This window comes from Lolium perenne, chromosome 7, assembly GCF_019359855.2.
Source record: "Lolium perenne isolate Kyuss_39 chromosome 7, Kyuss_2.0, whole genome shotgun sequence".
NCBI lineage: Eukaryota > Viridiplantae > Streptophyta > Magnoliopsida > Poales > Poaceae > Lolium > Lolium perenne.
The window spans coordinates 130,505,605-130,523,309 of NC_067250.2; the positions used below are offsets into that span (position 1 = coordinate 130,505,605).

General features: G+C 45.4%; 1 pseudogene; it reads left to right on the top strand.

The window, feature by feature from the left end:
• Positions 1-2,189: 2,189 nt before the first annotated feature.
• Positions 2,190-17,705, top strand: part of LOC127318424 (uncharacterized) — an 80,648-nt pseudogene continuing 65,132 nt past the window's right edge.

Below are 17,705 nucleotides of genomic sequence, written 5' to 3' on the forward strand. Positions count from 1 at the left end.
TGAAGTGGAGATGATGGAGTCACAACCTCGCCGTGACGACGGCGAGGATGATGGCACCGATCCAGACTACCTAGTGGATGATGCCGCCGAGGATGCCTCCACTGAAGATGGTGCCGCCGAGGATGACACCACGGATGCCGGCGAACACATGGACGGCGGTGAACACACGGACGGCGGCGAGCCGAGGAAGCAACGGAGGGAGCGTCGCCTGAATGTGCTTCGCACCGTGAAGCGGGCATTCACCAAAGTGGACGCCAGTGGGCATCCAACGGCGCCCCCTGAACTGGTCAAAGGGTACTCGGCCCAACTCGGGTGCATCCTCCGGAGCACGGTCTCGATCAACACCGAGAACCTCAGGCATCCCGACCGAGCGAATTTGCGCTCCCTCCTCTTCACGAAGCTGCACGAACGGTACGAGTTCCCGGTGGACTGCTCAAAAAAACGTCTTGGACGGAACAAAGTGCACAATGCCACCCTCACGAAGATGAGCACCGCCCTCGCTAGTTGGCGGAACCGAGTGAAGAAAATGATTAAGAAGGGCGAGAGTTACGAGAAGATCAAGGAGTCAAATCCTTCTATCACCGAGAAAGACTACGATGATTTCAAAATCAAGTGCGAGAGCGACTCAACGTCGGATTCTAGTCAGTGGGGGAAGGACATGCGGAGTCTGAACTTAGGCACCCACAAACTTGGTCCTGGCGGGTTTAGGGCGGCGCAACCGAAATGGGACGCCCAGGATAAGGAGCGTGTGAAGAACGGCCTCCAACCCCTCTTCTCACAATACAAAAACAAGCAAACCAGGCAGTTCCTCCTGGCCCGGTACCGTGTTGACCCGAAAACAAAGGAGCTCACCACCAATCCGGACGTGAAGTAGTTTGAGGCTCTTCTGGTAAGGAGTGCACCCGCTTAATTAGCTCCTTTATGGTTGCATTCGAATTGATGAATCCAAATTACTAAGTGGTTCATGCATGTTCCTCCCGTAGGATAAGGAGGAAGCTGAAATCAGTAGCGGCGCGGGGTCGACGAGCTCCTTGCAGTGTGCCCCTTGGGACAACCCTTTAAATAGGGCGTTGAATGCCCACAAGAAGAGGGATCCATTGAGTAAGCCGATGTCGGCTGGTCGTGTGGTCGGCGAAGGATGCTCTATGAAATGGTCGGATTACTACAAGTCGGGGAAAAAGGAGAAAAAAGCCACCATCGATGAGAAGGAGGTCGCACATCTCAAGGCACAAGTTGCGCAGATCCCGACATTGGTCGAGACATTGGTCGAGGAGCAAGTGCGACAACAAGTGAAACATATCGTGGAGACCCAACAGAGGACGCAACGGCAGCAAGTGGAGGACCAAGTGGGAAACACGCTTAGCTCTATCATCCCTACCTTGGTTGCCGGTCTTGATGCGTGGTATAGGGGAGGAAAAAAGGGGCCTCCTCCGGTTCCCAGTTTCACGAGCAGCAACTCACACAACGTGGAGCCATCGGTGAGTCCGCAGGTGGCAACAATGGTGTCTCCGGCGGCGCAAACCTTGGTAGCTCCAGCGGCGCCAACATTGGTGGCTCCGGCGGCGCCAACCATGGTGTCTCCCGTGGCGCCATTACTTCAGCTCAATGCACCCGTCGCTGCGGATAATACGCCGCCCGGCACCACGCCAACAAGCGGCCACTCCATCAGTGGCACGCCCACCGCCGGCGGTGCCTCGACCTTAGCCGAGCTGGACGCCATCACGGTAACCAACCCTCGTCTCCGATGACTTCAATATCCTTGCCTTTGACTAGCTAGCCATCCCTAACGCCCTACATGTTTTCCGCAGGGTGCCGCCGCCGACGTCCCATGCACTCTCCTGCATTTTGTGAACGGCAAGTTGATCGATGTTGCCAAGGCCTAAATCGTTCAACCGAGCAACCGCCAGTTACACGGTGTACCCATGGCACCCGACGTGTATAGGATTCAACTGGTTCGGGTGCTTAGTGGCTACGACGATGTGGTACCTCCCTTTCAACCCCATGGTGCCGACGAAGATGAGGTCCTTACCCTCCACCAATGCTTCGATTGGTCCATGGTTTGGCCAAAGAGCCAGATTCGTTTGGGGGCGAGTGACACCACCCCACAGACAACACCCCAAGCCGTGCCGGCGCCAAGCCATGGCAAGACCACCACAACGGTGCCGCCATCAGCCGACGAGCACATGCATATGGCACAGGATCCTCACGATGGTCCGAACGAGGACAGTACGTTTGCCAACCTTGACTGCAACTTCAATTTTGCGATGGACTATGATCTCCTTGGCCAACCCTCTCAAGCTGCCGCGGAGGGGAAAACCTATTGCAACAAGAGGCGCCTATTCTGTTCTCAGGAGACGCCTCCAGCTGCCGACTTCACCGAGACTCAGCCGATAGCCGAGGTGAGAAGTGTTATCAGTCCTAACACACTGAAGAAGGCTTGCGAAGAGGAGAATGCAGTCCCAATACATACGAAGCCGAAGGGGCGGAAAAGAAAGAAGAAGGACGACAAGTCTGCCAGCCAGCCGGCACCGATCCGTGCTCAGGACGGGCCACCAGTGCCCAAGGATATGGAGTCGAGGGTGCATGTGTCGGGTGAGCCGATGCTAATTAAAAGATTGTATGATGCTGCACCCGGTCCTATGCGATCTCTGGTGGACGGTGTTTGGCATATGGAGGAGCGGCGTCTCAAGGAGAAAGATAATGGATACCCGGTGTATGTGGCCAAGGTGCCCTCGGGACATGGCTTTGTCAATAGCGGCTTCGCCCAGAAGATCTTCTTGCGGTATGATGACATCTTCGACATGTTGAACAGTTATCCGCTGCACTACACCTTCGTTCGCCTATACTCGATCAGTAAGGCGAAGCGGATCATTAGAGACAAGACCCCAGGCATCGCGATAGCCGACCCCTTCTAGCGTGCCGTCCACTTGGCCAGCGCCGGTGACCGGAAAGTGGCGGCCGAGTACCTCAAAGGCTTCTTTCTAGCGAACCAGAAGAAGTACAACCTCCTCCTGCCTGTATTTCCCGAGTAAGTCATCCCCTCACCGGTCTTAACACGTGTTTGTTTTAGATTTCTATCGTCCTGTTCTTAAACATTATGTATTCTATACGCAGAGACAATACCTGCACACTCATCTCCATAACCCCGAAATATTCCATGGCCACATACTTTGATGCGGATAGTGAGTCAAGCACGGACTACACGAATGTCAAGGCTGTACTTGATGAAGCTCTCAATGGCTACGTCAAAGCTAAAGGCATCATGGAGAGGCCAAATCGTAGGTACGGGAAGCACGTGTATAAGCACATAACAAATTTCCCCTACGTCAAGAAGCCGTCTTCTAGTAAGAAGGATGCCTACTACGCCCTCCACCACATGGAGGTGTTCATACGGGACCAGCAGCAGCTTACGCTGCCTGAGCATCTCAGAGAATGGGGCAACGGCTTGTCGCGGATCCGGGACGACGGCATCAAGCAAGAGTTCTTTCGCATCCAAGTAGAGTTTTGTGAAATCATCTTTCAAGATGTCATTAGAAGCGCGGGGGAGTTCTATGCCGGCTATCAGCCGTCAAACAGTGACATAGACACAATGCTCCAAATGCAGGGTGATGACTACCGCGCATGGATGTGCTTGAAGAAAGGCGGCGGTTTTATCCACGCTTCGTCGTCCGTTTAGCCAAGTTTTGATGTGCGAGCCTAGTTATGTAGTTGTGAACTAAAGACGAGCTTGTGTTGTAATAAACTTTATCCAACACTTTACTTGCATGTCTGTTTAATTAGTTTCGATGGTTGTTGAACTTATATGTAATCGATGCTATTAATTACTAGTTCGGCTATGTTTGTTTCATTTTGTTTGTATATGCAATTTAGTTGATACCACTTGGCTCTTTCTTCCATTTTAGCGCCGATGATTAGAATGTTCGGTCAACTGTACACCCCGGGGTGACGCAAGTGAGCCTGGTGTGATGGCACAAGTATCAATCTCTTGTGCATCCTACCTGGCCTCACTTACGCCATCCCAGGATGTTCATATTTGTTTCGACCAACAATGTATGAGGCCATCGTCATTCCATTTGCTTTGGTTTTTCAGAATGCCGATGATTAGAATGTTTGGTCACCTATACACTTGGAGGAGGGGCCAGTGAACCTGGTGCGATGACACAAATATCAATCTCTTGTGCATCCTACTTGGTTTCACTGACGCCTTCTCTAAATGTTCATATTTGTTCCGACCAACAAAATATGAGGCATTCCATTTAGTTCATAATAGCTACTTGTCTCTTATTTGAGTTGGCACTTCTTAATTGCATTGGCCTTTCTTCCATTTTAGCGCCGATGATTAGAATGTTCGGTCAACTGTACACCCCAGGGTGACGCAAGTGAGCCTGGTGTGATGGCACAAGTATCAATCTCTTGTGCATCCTACCTGGCCTCACTTACGCCATCCCGGGATGTTCATATTTTTTCGACCAACAATGTATGAGGCCATCGTCTTTCCATTTGCTTTGGTTTTTCAGAATGCCGATGATTAGAATGTTTGGTCACCTATACAGTTGGAGGAGAGGCCAGTGAACCTGGTGCGATGACACAAATATCAATCTCTTGTGCATCCTATTTGGTTTCGCTTACCCCTTCTCTAAATGTTAATATTTGTTCCGACCAGCAAAATATGAGGCATTCCATTTAGTTCATAATAGCTACTTGTCTCTTATTTGAGTTGGCACTTCTTAATTGCATTGGCCTTTCTTCCATTTTAGTGCCGATGATTAGAATGTTCGGTCAACTGTACACTCCGGGGTGACGCCAGTGAGCCTGGTGTGATGGCACAAATATCAATCTCTTGTGCATCCTACCTGGCCTCGCTGACGCCATCCCGGGATGTTCATATTTGTTTCGACCAACAATGTATGAGGCATTCCATTTAGTTCATACTAGCTACTTGTCTCTTATTTGAGTTGGCACTTCTTAATTGCATTGGCCGATGATTAAATTTTATGGTCACTACACTTGGGGGAGGCGCTAGTGAGCCTGGTGCGATGACACAAGTATCAATCTCTTGTGCATCCTACTTGGTCTCACTAACGCCTTCCCTAAATGTTAATATTTGTTTGGACCAACAATGTATGAGGCCCTTGTCATTCCATTTGCTTTGGTATCTCAAAATGCCGATGATTAGAATGTTTGGTCAACTGTACACTCCGGGGTGACGCCAGTGAGCCTGGTGTGATGGCACAAATATCAATCTCTTGTGCATCCTACCTGGCCTCGCTGACGCCATCCCATGATGTTCATATTTGTTTCGACCAACAATGTATGAGGCATTCCATTTAGTTCATACTACTTGGATCGTTTTTGAGTTTGCTCTTATTCGTTGCAAACATCTATGAGTGTGCACTAATGTTTCTTTGGCTTGTTCATATATGTGCAGATATGACGTGGTATGTCGTGTACAAGGGCAAGGTTCCCGGAGGCTACAACGACTGGGAGGAGTGTCGGATACAGGTTCACCGTTTTAGCGGTAACAGCTACAAAGGGTACACCACTAGAGCGGAGGCCGAAGACAGATACGCACGCTATCTGGCGGGAGAGAGGACGGAGCGGAGGAGGAACCTGATGAAGACCACTATCATCGGGATGGTGCTAGTACTGACTCTAGCTCTATTCTATGTGATGGTAGTTTAGAACGATGATCGATCTTGTGTAACCACTAGCTCATTTGTGAATTTGTAACTCCGTAACTCGTCTAATATTTGAAATCTTGTGAATCATGGAGGCTAATGTGAAGAACTATGTATTGATATACTGTGTTGTTGTTTATATGTGTTATATATCCTGTATTTGCGCTGTTATACTGTTCTATACAACCTGTTCAAATACCAGCCAGAAATGCAAAAAATAAAAACGAAATATATGCTAGCAGTGGCGCACTGGTAGACCATGAGTGGCGCACGACCACTAAGTAGCAGTGGCGCACTAGTCTGGAACCTGTGGCGCACTACTCGGTGATCCCCTTCGAAAGTAGCAGTGGCGCACCAAAGCTGCTAGCAATGGCGCACGTCTGTGATACAACAGTGGCGCACCGCGACAACCAACAATAGCGCACCAGCTCGAGGTAACAGTGGCGCACCCCAGGAGGCAGTAGTGGCGCACCAGAAACAGACAGTAGTGGCGCACTACTTCTCAACAACAGTGGCGCACCCCTTTGGAGTAATAGTGGCGCACTACTAGACATTTCAATGGCGCACGGCGTAGTGCGCCACTGTTACTTAGGGTAGTTGTGGCGCACCAGTAGTTCGCCACTACTAAAAGTTAGCAGTGGCGTGATAGTAGTGGCGCACTGCTGGTGCGCCACTGATGGGGAATAGTGGTGCGCCACTGAATAGCTATTTTCTAGTAGTGTCCGTGTCATCGGGTCCGTAGACTATCCCATAGTCTACTCCTTCCACTCCGCCGGTAAGATCAGGTTCCTCGTAGACCAGCTCGTAGCTTCCTTCTGGTGCTCCATCGTTGATGGCCTCCACTTCCGGATCACAGTCTAGCAAGGGTGTCGAAAGAAAGTGAGTACAGAGGTACTCATCAAGTTCTAAAAGAGTAAAAAGGTGTTTGATGCACTAGCTACGACCATTGATCAGGAAATCGCAGGTCAATGCATGTTTTGAAATCATTTCTTCAAAAGGTTGCTTTTATTATGAAAACTATGCCCGTCAGTCTTCACAGGTTGACTAGAACTTCGTGGAGTTCCTTTCCTGCCGTGTTCGCAGTTCCCTTCCCCGAACAGGGAGTGGCAGCCACAATTTGATACACTCTACAGAGGTGCGTTACTTTTCCCACAAGAGATCCCACCCTTTTTGCCATCCGCAGGGACTTGCCCCCGTTCACACTTCCCTTGGTGTGAGGCCAGGTATGAAAATCCAAGCCCACACCGCCTTCTCCGCGACTGCAAACCCACCCTTTTGTCCACCCGCACACCCCCAGTAGACTTCTCCCGATAATACGGCTTTACTCATGGTGTACTTTGGACAATCCATCATAGATCATAGAGCCATCATCACTAATGGATGGGGATTTAAAAGGCTATCCCAACCTACGGCAGTGCCTCCAACACCCCGCGGCTCTACCAATCCGTTGGCGTGCAGAAGGGAAAAGATACGGCTGGCTTCCCCAGAGCCATTATAGATCTCATGGTCAACGCGGTTTGTACGGCGCTAGAATCACTGGACGGCATTGGTAATTAATCCTAGGGTGATATAACCCATGCAATGGAACCTCCACCATATCAACACATACCATGGTTCCATTGCCCGCCACATAGTCATATTCATAGTTGGAAAGTAACATTTATTTGCGATGCAGGAATGAAAAGTATATAGCTTTGCATTAAAGTAGTAGAAAATAATCAAGTTGACATGAGCAAGGGTGAACTTGCCTGTGGACTGCGAGCTAGTGCAGTTCAATGCAGTTGATGGAACCTGGACCTCGGGTTCTGTAAGAAGCATCATTGTCCGGTAAGGACAATGTTATAAAATCCAAATAATGCAATCATGGATGTATTATTTTATGTTGAATCCCTTTACCCCAATGAGTTATTACAATTTAGGGTTGAGTTAAGATTTATGCCTTTGGCATTAACTTGCAATTGATTTAATGTGTAAACCACTTTAACTTACATAAAGTAAAATACTTCAAAGTAAAACTACTTTACTTGGTGATTCATTTATTCATTCCAAAAATAATTTGAAATTATAGAGTTGTCTCTATAGTTTTTGGAATAAAAAGGAATAGAGTATTTTTCTTTGAAAAATACCTTTCTTAATAGAAATGACTTGGAATAATAGAATTTCCTTTTGAAATGTTTGAAAATAAGTATTTGAACTTAGTTGAGATTTTTCCTTGAATTTTAAATACAAGGAAATAATAGTTTGAAATTCCAAGTTATTATCTTAAATTCTTCAAATTCATAATTTTGAATTTGTTTCTTAAATTCTATTTCATATTTTATTCTGGTTAAGATTTATTTTTCATTCACTAATCCAATTTTTAATGGATTCTTAGAGTTGTATTTTATTTACTAAAAGTTGATGAAATTCTGGCCTTTTTCTAAATAGTGAAAAGTCCAAAATACCCCTGGCCCCTATTGGGCCAGCCCACTAACTAACAGCCCACTAAGGCATGCCCCATAGTAGCTCGGTGGCGCCGAAGTGGCCCACCTCGCTCACTCACTCGTCTCTCTCGCTCACTTGGCCTAACCCTAACCTCTCGCGATCCCGTGGCGATGGCGTCGCCGCCATGGCCGCCGCCGTGCTCCGGCCACCTCCTGGCCTCCCTACCGTCGCCACCTACCTGATCTGGACCATCGCGAGACGATCTATCGATCTATCCACGTGGTTTCTCCAATCTCTTCCTCTCCTGGAGAATCGCCTTTGTTCTGGATCCACTGGAGAATCGCCACGGGCGATTTGGTGGTCTCCGGCGAACTCTCGTCCTCGCCGTCGACGTGCGCGCCCCCTGAGACCGACCTGGTGCGGTGCTGCTTGCAGTACCAGTGCTGTCGTCTCCGTGCCGTGCTGTTGTGGTGGTGTTCGTGCTCGTCGGCGTAACGCCGGCGCCTACCCTGGGTCTTGCAGCTGCTATGGCCGCGCGAGCACTGCCTCGTCGCCATGCCATAGCCTCTGCCACCAGGCGCATGTAAGTTTCTTCTCCTCCTCCTTTCCTTCTCCATGTCTGTGCGCCTCCCAAGTTACTGTGCTTCTTCTTCCTCCTATTCTACTGCTCTCTGGTGATCTTGTGATCACACAGAGCTTTGCCATAGCTGCCTAATGCTGCCTGTGCTTCCATTTTGTGCAAGCTATGGCCAATCTACCAATTTCTGGTACTGGCCAGTGCTGCCTCGCTTGCTGTACATGCTCTGTTTTGCTTATCTATTACTCCTAGCATGATCTGATCTTGCTATGCTATGCTGTGCTTGCTTATGAGCTTGATATACCATGCTGTTCATGCTTATGGCTTGCTTAAGCTTACTGGCAATCTACACTTGCTTGTCTAGGTGTACTGCTGTGCATTTGTGACACTTGTGAATGTCAGTGATGTGTGAGGTTCTTTGTGCCTTCTTTGTAAGCCATTGATCCATTGGATCAACCATTTCTTGCTGGCTGGCTTATCTGTGTGGCTTGACTTGATTCAATTGTTCCAGTTGATCAATTAAATGTTAGTGCTTGGTTGCTGTTTAATTCTGTGACTAAGTGAAGCAATTTCCTTGTTGATGCTGATGCTCAAGCATCACTATGCTACTGCATACTTGTGCTGTTGCTTATTCTAGCTCACTGGACTTGATCCAGTGGCTATGATGCAGTGTTTGTACTATGTTGCCTTACAGTATGCTACTGTCAGTAAATAGCATGGATCTGTGATATATTCATGCTTGAATAAATTGATTCATGATGAACTGCTTATGCAGTGATGATTTAAATTATTTGCTTGTAAATTAATTTGTTGTTCATGATGATTTAACAAGCAAATGAATCTGAATCCAATTTTGGATGATGATGTTCTATAGTTGGCTTTACTTTAAATGGTGCTAAGTGTGATGTGACCTCAGTAGCCTTGCTACTGATTGGTTGCTCACCTATTTGGTTGGATCTTGTGGCTACTCAACTTTGCTTGCATATCTGGGGATCATACTAACTATGAATGCCAATATGCTTGCCTGTGATGAAATCTAGGGTTTACTGATGGTTAGGTGCCTAGGATTTTCTGTGTAGTCTATACTAGCTACTAATTATTGCAATACCTCTACTGGTGCTATCTGTGCATCAGATCTTGCTTCTGTGCACAAGATCTGTATCTGGACGGTTTCTATTTTGGTGGTTTTTTAGACTAGCAGTGATCCTTGGTGAAAACCAAGTGATGATTCACCCTGTTGAGCATCTGCTCAACCCCATGACTGTGTCATGCATATTTTGTGGATTAGATCCATTGGATCTGTCCAGGAACTTAGTATACCTTGTTCCAGCTCCTAGAATGAAATGTTTTGTTGTTGCAGACTTGTGGTTTGTGTACAGCCCTTCACCTCCAGATCCTGGTTGATCTTCTAGGTCACCATGATTTCTGGTGGATGAGTGGTTGTGTATGTTGGTTCTGTTCTTGAGCAAGAACTGGATGAACTTTGTGTTGCTCTAGCTTCACCCTTACCTGGTGAGTTATCCTATCTGGTCGACTGTCATGGTTCTAGGGTTTGTGTTCCTTTTATATGATTCCTACTTCTATTCTGGCCATGACACATAGGTCTGGCTTGCTTTGTGACTCAGCTCTTGCATTGCCTTGCTGTGGCTTGCCCAGCACAAGCTCTCATATGCTGAAACTTGAGCCCTCTGGTGCTGCTCAGTTCTGGTCTGCTTGCTCTTATCTTGTGCTGTCCAGGCTTTGGACAAGCACAAGTGTGCAATGACAGTGTACTCTGTCCAAACTGAATTCTATTTACTCTGTCCAAACTGAATTTCTAACACTAACATTCTGGCTAGCACTTGTGATTCTATTTTGCGGGTTTGAAGTTGAATATGACCAGAAGATATTCTTCAGGACATTTAGTCTAGGTTTTAGTTTAGGACAAACTTGTACTTTTTCTTTTTCATTTCTGTTTATTATTTCATAATTCTTGTATCAAGAATATTGTAAAGACATTGTATTTTCTGTTGATCATCAATAAAGCTCAAGTTTTTGTTTATGAGCTTTTGCTTTATGTAATGTTTATATTGTGAATTAAATATTGTACTTAATATTCAATGTGTAATTCAAAGTCATTTGATTTCATAAGTTGTGTTTGAATTGTGAATTCATATTTATATTGTGTAATGCTTATTGTTAAATGTATTAACACTTGTAAAATGCAATCATTCCCCAAATCAATAAGATACAAAAGAGATCATGTCGAAATTTCCCTAACTCACATTGCCTAACCCTAAGTGCAAAATGAGAGAGAATCTCGATCCCTCTTAGGTTTAGTTGCAATAAGGCGCGAAAATTTCCCCCGTTTTGCGATGAAATGCACATCCCATTTCTAAATCTACCCTTCGTTGTTCCTATGTTCTGGGTTATTACAGCCTCTCCCCCTTAACAGAAACTTCATCCCGAAGTTAAGATTTGTACCTGAACATCTCGGGGTAAGACTTCCTGAGTTCTTCTTCCATCTCCCAAGTTGCTTCTCGCTCAGGATGATGTTGCCATTGCACTTTGCAGTATTTGATTGCTCTGTTCCTTAACTTCTTCCATTGTACTTCTAAGATCTTTTCAGGTCTTTCCACATAAGTTAGGTCAGATTGCAATTCTATTTCTTCATATGTGATAGGATCATCTGGTGCCTTCAAACACTTTCTGAGTTGGGATACATGAAATACATTGTGAACTTGACTTAGTTGCGCCGGTAATTCCAACTCAAAAGCTGTTCCTCGATTCTTAAATGGTCCTATATATCGAGGACTTAACTTTCCTTTCACTCCGAACCTCTTAAGTCCTTTCATTGGGCTAACCTTTAAATATACCATGTCACCTACTTTTGGTTCCCAATCTCTTCTTCTTAGGTCGGCGTAACTCTTCTGACGACTCTGAGCTATTTTGAGTCTATCCCGGATCACCTCGATGACTCCTTGTCTTTCCTTGATGTAGTCCGGTGTAAACTCCTTGTTCTCTCCGGTTTCAAACCAACAAATTGGTGATCTACACTTTCTTCCGTACAATGCCTCGTACGGTGCCATCTGGATGCTACTCTGATAACTATTGTTATATGAGAATTCCGCCAAAGGTAAATGGTTGTAATGTCCCAGGTTTAGAGACGATCGAGGGGTAGATTTTAGAAAGGGATGTGCATTGTATTGTAAATTACGGGGAAATTTCGCGCTTTTAAAACAAAACTGCATCGAAGGGGGACAGGTTTCTCTCTCGACATCCTACAGGGTTAGGGTTTCGAGAGTGCGATGAACTTGTTCTTACTTAACTAGATTAGGGTTTTGAGAAGAGAGAAGAGAAGATGCATCACAATCTTAAGTTGCATGATTGAATTAAAAATTAAGTTGTATGATTGAATTCAAACCAAATTTGAATTTGAATTTCAAATTCAAACATCAACTTGATATCACATAATACAAACTTGAGATAATTCATTCCACAATTATAAGTAATCAAGAATATGAATAGTAAAATACTTAAATAAAGCTCATTAAGGAAAACTTGAGCTTTATTGATAATCACACAAAATACAATGTCATTTACAATATCCAGAATAGTAATATGAAATATTACAACACATTACATAAATTGACAAAATGGAAGAAAGAAAATAAAGGAAAATTACAAGAGAATGATTCTATCCTAAATACTACAAATAAATCTTCACTTGAACTTGGTTTGGATGATCTTCATATCCATCTGGATCATCAGATTGATCCCTGCATAAAGCAAAGCAAAATCAAGTTATGCCAAGTGGCATAGCCACTTGGCAGGTTAAAAATCAAATAGAATTGGAGAGGATATGACCAAAGCTGCCGAGCTGATCCACTCTCAGCCAAGACACAAGCCAGATACCAAGCATGTGCACACACACACAGCTAGGCTGCTCACAAAGCAGTGTGCATGCAGCACAACACACACACCGCTCTGTGTGTCACCAAGAGAGGCCAGGCCTTGCTGTCGACCAGGAGATCAACACCAGGCTCATATAAAACCTTTTCCACCGCCAGAATCAACAGTTCATCGACAGAGACGGACTGGGTAAGTCACAAGAACACAAGAACACAAGAACAGGTTGAACAGCCACTGCTGTTCAACAAATCTTCACAACCACAGAACTGAATCCAGCACCACAGGCTTGCTAGGAGGAGCAGGGCAAGCATAAGATCATCACAGAAGCAAACCCTCTACACCAACAACATTTTTAGGAGCTGGAGTGAGGTATACATCAAATCAACCTGAGCAAAACCAAGTTCTGCTCATAAATAAGCATATGCACCAATCACACAAGCAAAAGTGGGTAGATACCCTGTTTATGTCATCATCTGGCTACTAAGCCATATGGTGCAAGCAAATGTAGTAAGGCCATAAGGAAATCATCCTATGGGAACAACAGCTATGGAAATTAATGCATAACTGAAGAAATCCAGCAAGAGATGAAGACACAGCTAGCCTAGCCACATACTTAGCACCTATAGCTACTGATGCCATCAGACTGATAGACACTCTATGTCTATTCATGTTGTCAACATCAAAGTCCACTGGGAATCCATCAAGGGATTAGCCAGTGAGCATCTATTCACCACAGAAAGCCAATATAGGTGGGAGCTACCCTAACAGCAAGGATTTACTGTCAGGGCCACCTCAAGCACTTTACCCAAATCCCACAGAGAAGCTAAGAACATATATCATTACCCAGAGGGGTTCAAATGAAGCTAGGGTTCCCAATATCTTATTGGCATCCCTCTAGCTTTACCAAATCCACTCATATGATCATCACTGCAGAGCAGTTCACCTCATTTATCTACTTAATGAATCAAAGCTACACAGATAAATGAAACAGAGAAGTAAGCTATGCACCAGGCCTTGCAGATGATCCAATGGATCATTGCAAACAGTAGCAGAGGCTTGAGCAAACATCAAAGAATACTAACACAAGCCAGTGTGTTACACTGACACCAGGAGAGCACCAGCTAGACACAAGAATGAAACAGCAGCCATTCACCAAGCAACTGATGATCATGGGATCATCAGGGCTTGACAGAGCATGCTAGAGCCAAGCCTAGCACCAACACATCAACCATATAAATTAACTGGCCACAGAACAGGAACAATGGCATAGCAGACAATCAAATACATGATATATAATTGTATGCAGTAGCACATCATCAAGGGATGGTGTTGCCTAGCCCACAAGCATGCTCAAAGGAGCATATCTATGAATTATAGCACACTGAAGAGCACCTAAGTGCATTGGCTCTTGCAAATTTGCAAGAATTGCACACTGCAATCAAGCCAGGGCAACATATATAAATATACTGGAGTAAATGGCAAGGATAGCTTCAAGAACAGAAGCACAGGGAGGCTGCAGCACACACACAGCAGCAATCGAGGAAGGCCACAGTTGCATCGCCGCAGCAGAACATCTACAGGGCTAGATTCTCTATAGGGAGAGCAAGCCAGCGGCGGAGCTAGGCGAATAGGAGCAGGAGGTAGTGCAGATAGCAGAGAAGGGGAGGCGAGGAGCACTTACTGGTGGCGCGGGCGAAGAAACGCGACCATGGCGGCCACAGCGGCACACACCGGAGGCATGGAAGTGCCAGGCCAGGCCTGGACATGGCAGCGCCGCAGCACCCAGCAACACCACGGCCAGGCGCGGCAACACCGCAGCATCAGGGGCGTCGGCGGGCGGCGCATCGCCATGGATCCTTGCGGCCAGGGTCGCAGGCGAGTTGGGGCCGCGCGGTGGCGAGGACGAATCCCAGATCGACGCGGACCACCGTGTCCGCCGTCGAAAGGCGGATCAGATCCACCTGATCTCGCCGGCGGCGATGGCCTGAGTTGGCCGGAGAAATTCCAAGAAGGGGGCGGCGACGAGGAAATCGCCAGAGAGCGGAGGGGATTAGGGTTTCAGTGCGAGGAGAGAGGAGAGAGCGAGTGGGCCGACCGAGCCAACAAAGTGGCTCGGGTTCGACCTAACCCGTTGGGCCACCCTGATAGGTGGGGCCCAAGGGCATTATAGTCATTTCACAAAATGAGTTAAAAACAGAAACTTTGAAATTACATAAGAAATGTTTAAAAGCTCTAACAAAATAATTAAAAATATGAAAATTGATCAGCATAAAATTCTCTATCTAAATAAAATATCAAAGAGAATTTTTGAAGACAACTAAAAATAAATCTTAATTTGATGATTTAAATAATCATTTAAATCACACATATTATTTTCAATAATGAAAATTAGTCCATAAATGTCTTTGGATTTTAAAAACACCTTGACAATATTTCAAGGTTGTATATTACCCTAAATAGAGTATATCCAAATCAATCTTAGTATTAACCTCTTACATGAAATAATAATGTCATCGGAAGGGGGGAACAAACCCTAAAACTGGAATCATGCATAATTCCTTCTTTAACCATTGCCCTTATCGGACAATGATGCTATTTTTCAGAAACAGAGGACAAGGGTTAGTCCACACCATCCAACTGCAAAACTTTGCAGTGTTCAGGCAAGTTCATCGCTTGCTCATACCATTTGAGTATCTTTATCAAATTACTTGCAAAGTACTATGATTATCACTATTGCATAAAAACTAAAACCACTACTTTGATAATTATGAATATGACTATGTGGTGGGAAATGGAACCATGGATTGTGTGGATATGGTGGAGGTTCCATTGCAAGGGGTTATATCCATCTAGGATTAAACAACAAATGTCGTCCAGTGATTCTTGTGCCGTAATACCCGTGTTAACCATAAGATCCGGAGTGGGACGGAGTAGTCAAAAGTGTTTCCACCTCTCATCATCAACGGATGCGCTTTACCGTAGACACTTGTATCTGTCAGGGCAAGTGGTTGGCTGGGGAAGCCTTAAGTCCCCACGACATAGTCCGTAGACACTTGTCGCTCGAAGAACAAGCGGTTGGCTGGGGAAGCCTTAAGTCCCCACGGTATTGCGGTCTATGATGGGTTGCAGCTACCGGCGAAGGAGTTTGGTTCGATCCCAGACTGTCGTCGTGGTCGGGGTCCACCCGTGAGTGGGAATAATGGGACCGGTGAGGACCCAGGGTCGGGGCATGCAACAAAGGGTGGGTGTTCGAGGTAGCGGAGGAACATGATTGGCTAGACCTTATACCGGGCCTCACACCGAAGGAAGTGTGGACGGGAAAGCTGCCCCGTTGGCACCAAGGTTAAGATCTCTTATGGGTAAAGCAACACACCTCTGCAGAGTGTAAAGAACCGTGACCTGTCACTCCCTGTTCCGGGATATGGAACTGCTAACGCGGCCGGAAAGGAGCTCCATGAAGTTCTAGTAAACCGGTGAAGGCTGATGGCGTGTAACTCACACGTTCGTTGGGAACCCCAAGAGGAAGGTATGATGCGCACAGCAGCAAGTTTTCCCTCAGAAAGAAACCAAGGTTTATCGAACCAGGAGGAGCCAAGAAGCACGTTGAAGGTTGATGGCGGCGGGATGTAGTGCGGCGCAACACCAGGGATTCCGGCGCCAACGTTGAACCTGCACAACACAACCAAAGTACTTTGCCCCAACGAAACAGTGAGGTTGTCAATCTCACCGGCTTGCTGTAACAAAGGATTAACCGTATTGTGTGGAAGATGATTGTTTGCAGAAAATAGTAGAACAGTATTGCAGTAGATTGTATTTCAGTATAGAGAATTGGACCGGGGTCCACAGTTCACTAGAGGTGTCTCTCCCATAAGATAAACAGCATGTTGGGTGAACAAATGGTGGTAATAGTCCAAACTTTAGCTACATTCTTCTATTATTATTAGTAGGAGGTGCAGCAACATGTGTAGCATTAGCATTACAAGTGGTGGTAATAGTCCAAACTTTAGCTACATTCTTCTCTTTAGCTAGTTTTTCATTTTCTTCTCTATCCCACCTAGCACGCAGTTCAGCCATTAATCTTATATTCTCATTAATTCTAACTTGGATGGCATTTGCTGTAGTAACAATTTTATTTTCAATATCCCTATTAGGCATAACTTTCGATTTCAAGAGATCAACATCAGAGGCAAGACTATCGACTTTAGAAGCAAGTATATCAATTTTCCCAAGCTTTTCTTCAACAGATTTGTTAAAAGCAGTTTGTGTACTAATAAATTCTTTAAGCATGGCTTCAAGTCCAGGGGGTGAACTCCTATTATTGTTGTAAGGATTCCCATAAGAATTACCATAGCCGTTGCCATTATTATAAGGATATGGCCTATAGTTGTTACTAGAATTGTTCCGGTAAGCATTGTTGTTGAAATTATTATTTTTAATGAAGTTTACATCAACATGTTCTTCTTGTGCAACCAATGAAGCTAACGGAACATTATTCGGATCAATATTAGTCCTATCATTCACAAGCATAGACATAATAGCATCAATCTTATCACTCAAGGAAGAGGTTTCTTCGACAGAATTTACCTTCTTACCTTGTGGAGCTCTTTCCGTGTGCCATTCAGAGTAATTGATCATCATATTATCAAGAAGCTTTGTTGCTTCACCAAGAGTGATGGACATAAAGGTACCTCCAGCAGCTGAATCCAATAAATTCCGCGAAGAAAAATTTAGTCCTGCATAGAAGGTTTGGATGATCATCCAAGTAGTCAGTCCATGGGTTGGGAAATTTTTAACCAGAGATTTCATTCTTTCCCAAGCTTGAGCAACATGTTCAGTATCCAATTGTTTAAAATTCATTATGCTACTCCTCAAAGATATAATTTTAGCAGGGGGATAATATCTACCAATAAAAGCATCCTTGCATTTAGTCCATGAATCAATACTATTCTTAGGCAGAGATAGCAACCAATCTTTAGCTCTTCCTCTTAATGAGAAAGGGAACAATTTTAATTTTATAGTGTCACCATCTACATCTTTATATTTTTGCATTTCACATAGTTCAACAAAATTATTAAGATGGGCAGCAGCATCATCAGAACTAACACCAGAAAATTGCTCTCGCATAATAAGATTCA